General features: G+C 28.3%; 1 long non-coding RNA gene across 1 annotated transcript; it reads right to left on the minus strand.

The window, feature by feature from the left end:
- Positions 1 to 431: 431 nt before the first annotated feature.
- Positions 432 to 4,324, minus strand: LOC131181689 (uncharacterized). Its single transcript, XR_009150187.1, has 4 exons — positions 4,178 to 4,324; positions 807 to 2,071; positions 628 to 713; positions 432 to 521 (listed from the first exon to the last, which is right to left on the minus strand). It is a non-coding gene; the product is annotated as an uncharacterized LOC131181689 (long non-coding RNA).
- Positions 4,325 to 6,662: the final 2,338 nt, after the last annotated feature.

Genomic DNA, 6,662 nt, shown 5'->3' on the forward strand with positions numbered 1-6,662 from the left:
AGAGACATTCACATTGCTTCTCTTGTGGCTAGGGATGTCAATGGGTAGGGTATCCACGAATTTTAAGATATCTGAACCCAAACCTGTCTCAAACCCGAATAAAATATATATTATACTAATATCTGATTAATAATATCCGCATACTACCCGAACCCGACCTGAATCCGATTACTAATATCCACATACTACTCGAACCCGACCAAACTAATTATTTTTTATGCATTTTTGTTGAAAAAATAGAAAAAATATCCAACCGAACCCAAACCTGGACATTACAAATTCATTCAATGAACAATATAATACTAAATATTAACCAAAGTTTTCATAATTCAAACAAACATGATATATAAAACATGATACAAATATCATCACATTACATGTTAAATGATAATAAATTATATCAAAAATTATAAAAATGAGATGTTAAAAAATACAACACTTCTAAAACAACTCATACAACTCATAGAAACACAATCTTGGAGCTTCAAAATCTCGAGGCTTGATTAAAATTCCTTCAATACCTTTAAAAATAAATTATAAAAAAAGATTTAGAATATTACACTTTATAAAACAATACATATTATAATATTAACAATTATGCACAAAAACTTAAGAAAAAAGACATACACATATTGAAATTGTAAAATACATGCTTCAATCCACATCTTCCTCGACATCACATAAGCAACTTGCTTCCTCAGTTGAACAAAAAGCTAAAACAAGAGAAAAAAAATTAAACATTGCTTATTTTTATATTTAAAGTAAAAAATATAAAAATTAAAAGAATTGATAAATGTGATAGTTACCTTCGATTTCAGCCCATAACCAATTTTGTGAGCACATCAATGCTTCTAAAGTATCCTTATATAGCCTACTTCGATGAATACTAACAACTCTACCACCAGTACTAAAAGCAGACTCAAATGCAACTGTAGACATTGGCATGGCTAAGAAATCTTGAGCAATCTGCTGTAATGTAGGATATTTTATCCCATTTGCCTTCCACCGAGTAAGAATATCAAAATCTTGCATCTAAGGCAAAACAGGCTCCTAAAGATAATGATTTAATTCAGATTTCACATGAACATTGCTAGAGAAAGAGCTAAGAAAGGCAACTAGATTATTCAAATCTTTGGTTTCTGTCACTTAAGCAGACAGAACTGAAGAGACACCATGAGATTTAGGCTTGACTTTAGATTGGTAATCAGTGAGCAAATTATAACAAGTTGTCTTATCTTGCTCAATCTCACTCCATGCATTCTCACCATTAATCATAGGAAAAGAAAATAATATTTTATCACTTTCATCTTACATCGAGGATCCAATATCACAGTTATAGCTACAGCTACAACAATATGAACCAAACTCCAATATTTCTCAAACTTCTCAAACATTTTACTAGACATGGCCTTCATAATCTCATCATCAAAATTCATCTATTCCACCATTTTATTTCTCAATTGACAAATTGAAACAAAGAAACAATTGGCTGTTGAAAATTTTCTCCCAAAAAACAATTGAGTGATGGTATAAAAATTTTGTAATTTTTTTGTAACCTTATTTGCCAGTTCCCAATCAAGCTCACTAAGTACATTAGTATAATATTTTTCCCTAATCCTTAATCTAGGAAAGACATCCTTGTACTGAATTGCTGTTTGAAGCATCAGATATGTTGAGTTCCAACAAGTTTTACAGTCTAAACTTAACTTTTTCTCATAGGTAAGATTCAATTGTTTGGCGACTTCCTCAAAATTTTCAGCTCTTTGAAGAGTGGCTGACCAAAATGCTATACTGTCTCTAATTCTTCCAAGTGAATGCTCAATAGTAGACAACCCATCCTTCACAATAAGATTCAAAAAATTGAGCACAACACCTCATATGCAATATGGCCCTATCACATAAAAGATCACCATACAATTTTTCAAGAACTATAGAGATCATACCATCATTTGTAGGGCAGTTATCTACTATGATTGTAGAAATTTTTGTCTCTATATTCTATTAGGTAAAAGCATTCATCAAATGTCTTTCAAGCTCTTCCTTTGTATGAGGCATTGGTGCATAAACAAATCTACATATTGACAATGAAAAAGTAAGAAAAACTAACACGTAAAATATATAATCATTAAGCATTCTAGGAAAGATAGGTAAATTACCATAAAATGTGATTTTGTAGCACCCATGTATCATCAATACAATGTGCAGTGATGGACATATAACCTTTTTTTTTATTTGATGTCCACATGTCTGTGGTGATTGCTATTCGACTCTTTAGTTTCTCTAATTGTTTATATAGTTTCTCATGATTAATATCATAGATATTTAAAATATCTTCCTTAATAGTAGTTCGAGAAACCATTTTGAAAAGTGGTTGAAGGCTAACAACAAATCTTCTAAACCCACATGTTGAACAATTGATAGAGGGTACTCATGTAATATGATAGCAGATGCCAACTCTCTTATTGAAAGCTCTTGATCAGATGTAAAATTCTCAAATTGTACCTTCCCATCATTTGTTCTATCTAAATAAATTTGTTTTTGCTTCTGCAGACAAACAGTTATATCTTGATTGTTCTTCTTCTGACACTTTTCTATATGATTATCAAAGATTTAGTGCCATTTTTGCTATTTGCCTTAAGGCTTGACTTGCAATGATGACAAATTGCAAAATCATCCCCATTGCGATTAACCCTATCAGAGTGATCCCAAACAGAGGATATCAACTTCCTTTTCTTTCCCAATTGGCTAGTTGGAGGAAGTCTATGGGTAGGATTTGTATTTGCGATGGGCAATTGGGTTTGGTTGGGATTGTTTAGTGTTACTAGGTTATCAAGACCAGTATTATTAGATGATGGGGCAGGGACACCTTTAGCTGACTAAGAAACAGAAGGAGTGTCTTTACAACTATCAGATGGTTGAGTAACAAATGCAGCGTCACTGCTAGCATAAAAACTCATCTCAAAATACCCTAAAAATAAATAATAAAAACAAAATCATAATGCTAATATATCATAATTATAAGATTGAACATCTATTGCTCACCCTTGAAACAAAGACTACAATATCATTAAAATTTAGATGCAAAAAGAATCAGAATCTATACATAAAAATGCATGCACTAACTAAATTACCATTAGTTAAGACTATCACAATAAACTTAGTAAGAAACTTTTTAAATCATAATATTAAAACCTATAATACTTAGGTTTATAATATAAAAAGTTTTTGAATTATTTTTTACATTAATATGGTTTAATTTATCTGAATTATTTAAAAAATTGAATTCTAAATTATTTTTAACTAAATAAAAATTATTAATAAAGATTATATTATAATTTAACATATCATTGAAATGGTTTAGAAAATAAGTCTTAAATTTAGATTCTAAACACTGTCAAAAAAGAAATGATGGTATACAAATATATGTCATTAAATTAATGAATGCAAAGAAAAGATTTTCTCTAATTATATAAATTAAAAATTTTGCCTATTATATTGCCAGTGTTCAGATGCCATGCACAACTGTTAAGGTCTCCAAATTTTCTCTTTACACATCTCGAAATTGTTTTTCATCGTGATATTATGTAAAACCACATTTCAAATTTGTTATTTTATCACTCATAATACATTTTCACATATTATAACTATGAGAGTGCCTCTTGGTCCACAACTACATATCTATCAATGGACTAAATAACCAAAAGAATTTTCAACACAGATGTTGGTCACACATAAGAGAATCTCACATTTATCCATGATCATATATAAGCCAAACTAGTGAGAACAAATAGTTTGGATATATATATATATATATATATATATATATATATATATATATATATATATATATATATATATATATATTCTCATTTGAACCAAATACATGCTGAAATTCAATCTTTAAATTGTATCCAATAGTTTTCTTTTACTAACCAAAATGTAGTAAAAAAAAAACTCATAATTCTTCATTCAGTATAATACAACCAACTAAGTGAATTTGCATAACACAAAAAATCATAACATGAAAGGCACAACAAATCGTCAAAGATTTATCCAAAAACCATGGGAAAGTAAATATGAAAATTATCACTGTACATCCCCTTTTCACATAATGATAATGAAACACCATAAAAAAAATAATTCTTAATAAAACCCCCAAAATAAGATTCTCACTTACTATAATAGTTTTGTATATCAGTACAAATAGAGAGGTTGAATGAGAGCCAAGACTGAGGGAGAGAGCTTGAGGGTTGGGCGATCGGAGTAAGGTGAGAGGTGAGTGAGATCTGGGTTAGGCGATTGGTGTGGGTTTAGCTTGTTAGGCGGCAACTTGGCAGAATGAAAGAAAATAAGAGATGAGAATGTGATTTAGGTTAGGGTTATTCACTTATTTGTGATCCTGTTTCTTTTGAAACGACGTAGTTTTAAAGTAATAATAAAAATCTTTCTATTTTAAAAAATAATAGCTGAATACAGGTTTATGAAAAATAATTAGTTTATAGTGAAGTAATAATTCAAAGATTTAATAAACTCTTAATCATTGATAATAAAAGAATTAACTTGGAGAATCTGGAAGTTTTACAAAAGATAAAGACAATTATATAATGAATCAAAATTTAATTGCTAGTATAACCACTTGCCACAACTGCAAGGTAGCAAATGTCAAAATTAATGCTACTCTTGGTGTAGCACAACATTTTGTTTAGTAATTATAGTTTGAAAAAAACCCAAACAATAGAGTTGAATTTCAAACCTCTATTGGACAACCTAAATATAAATGACGAAATAAAATAAATTTAGATGTGATTGGTTTACAATTCTTAAGGTTTGTTTGTAATTGAGTTTAGAGTGATTATTTCAAAATAGATTTTTTTTAACATGACTTGTTATTTTTCTAAATTAAATTAATAAAAATTACTATTGATTATAATTTTTTTTTATTTCATAATTGTTTATTTCAAAAAGCTTGTAATGTAAAATTACTAATGATATCATTGAATGAACATGATGAATTTGATATTCTCACAAAATAATGGCAAGTTTAATATTTTATTTTTTTCCTATTTTATAAAGTGTCAAAACTTATATATACTTCTATTTCTCTTTACAGGTCTTATCCTAATTGAAGAAGCATTTGGATATTTACCTTGCTCGTGATGCAATTTCATAAGTTTATTCAGGATCGAGTCTCATTCAGAATTAGTTGTAAAAAAAAAAATTATTCAAAATTAAAATGATTGTTGATTTTCAATTTTTATGATAGTAGTGGACGTATTTAATTTATTTTAAATTTTATATTGGATAGAATACTGTGCTTAATTTTCATAATTTATTAATAATAAAAATATGGCATTTATCTTGGTGCCAATTATATTTATTTTAAATTTGCATTTTTTTAATTGTGAAAAATTAAGATTATTAATTATAAAAATTACAATTGCCATGTCATTCATTGATGATAATTGAACATATCATTCATCGATTATAATTTAATATATAGTTATGAGAAAGTAATGATAAATTGAGAGAAAGAGAAAGATTTGACATAGGGAGAGAGTAATAAATTAATAATACATGTTTTATATATATAGTGACAGGAGAGGAGAGAGAGGATACATATAAAAAGTAATAATACATATAGAGATAAAGAGATTGATAATACAAGTAGTATGAGAGAGAGAGAAAGTAATAGTACATTGAGAGAGAGGATGATATATGGGAAGAGTAACAATAAATTGATAAAGAGAGACATAGTATTAAGTATATGATTAATTATAAATATATAGATAGTAATAAGAGAAAGAGATAGTGAGAGATTTCATAAAATATTACTTAAAAATATTTAGAGAACTTTTAAAAATTTTATTCATTTAATTTAATTTATCAATGTTGAAAAATATCATTAGAATGTAAAAATATATAACTTTTTTATTTAATACTGATAATATAAAATTTGATGTTTAAAAATTATACATACAATATAATTTTTATATAAAAATTATGAAGGTTATATATATATATATATATATATATATATATATATATATATATATATATATATATATATATATATATATATATATATATATATATATATAATAAATGTAAGATATAGTATAGTGGTAAATTGTGGTCCTTATACTTTTGAAGGTTTAATTTTCAAGTCCCACTAGAGGCATATAGTATTTTCCACTTTCATGGGTAATAAAATCGGATACCCGCGGATACCCTAAATCCGCATAACTAAATGAGTTTAGTATGCCGGTACCTGCAGGTACCCTAAACTTGTTACCCGATTAGATAAGAGGGTTCAGGTAGCGGGTATCCATAGTACAGAATACAAACCTTACTCCAATGTGACGGGTAGTTTTTTTTAAACCCAAACTCACCCAAATTTAAATAAAATAAATTTAAACCCGTCCTATTAGGGTTTGGTCGGATTGGATACTCACGAAAACCCGCCCGCCCGCCTACCATCCCTACTTATGGCTCTTGGTTTCTTAAAACATATATATGAGAGTGAGATGGCTAGAGCTCCAATATCCTACTTCATTTGGCTTTTGTCAGTATCCATGGCAGATGCTATATGTGCTTTCTTTCTACTGGTGTTATCCTTATTTGGCCTGGGTTTATAGCTTTGCTTGGAATTTTTTGGTCTCTTG

Source organism: Hevea brasiliensis, chromosome 7 (assembly GCF_030052815.1).
Source record: "Hevea brasiliensis isolate MT/VB/25A 57/8 chromosome 7, ASM3005281v1, whole genome shotgun sequence".
Lineage (NCBI taxonomy): Eukaryota > Viridiplantae > Streptophyta > Magnoliopsida > Malpighiales > Euphorbiaceae > Hevea > Hevea brasiliensis.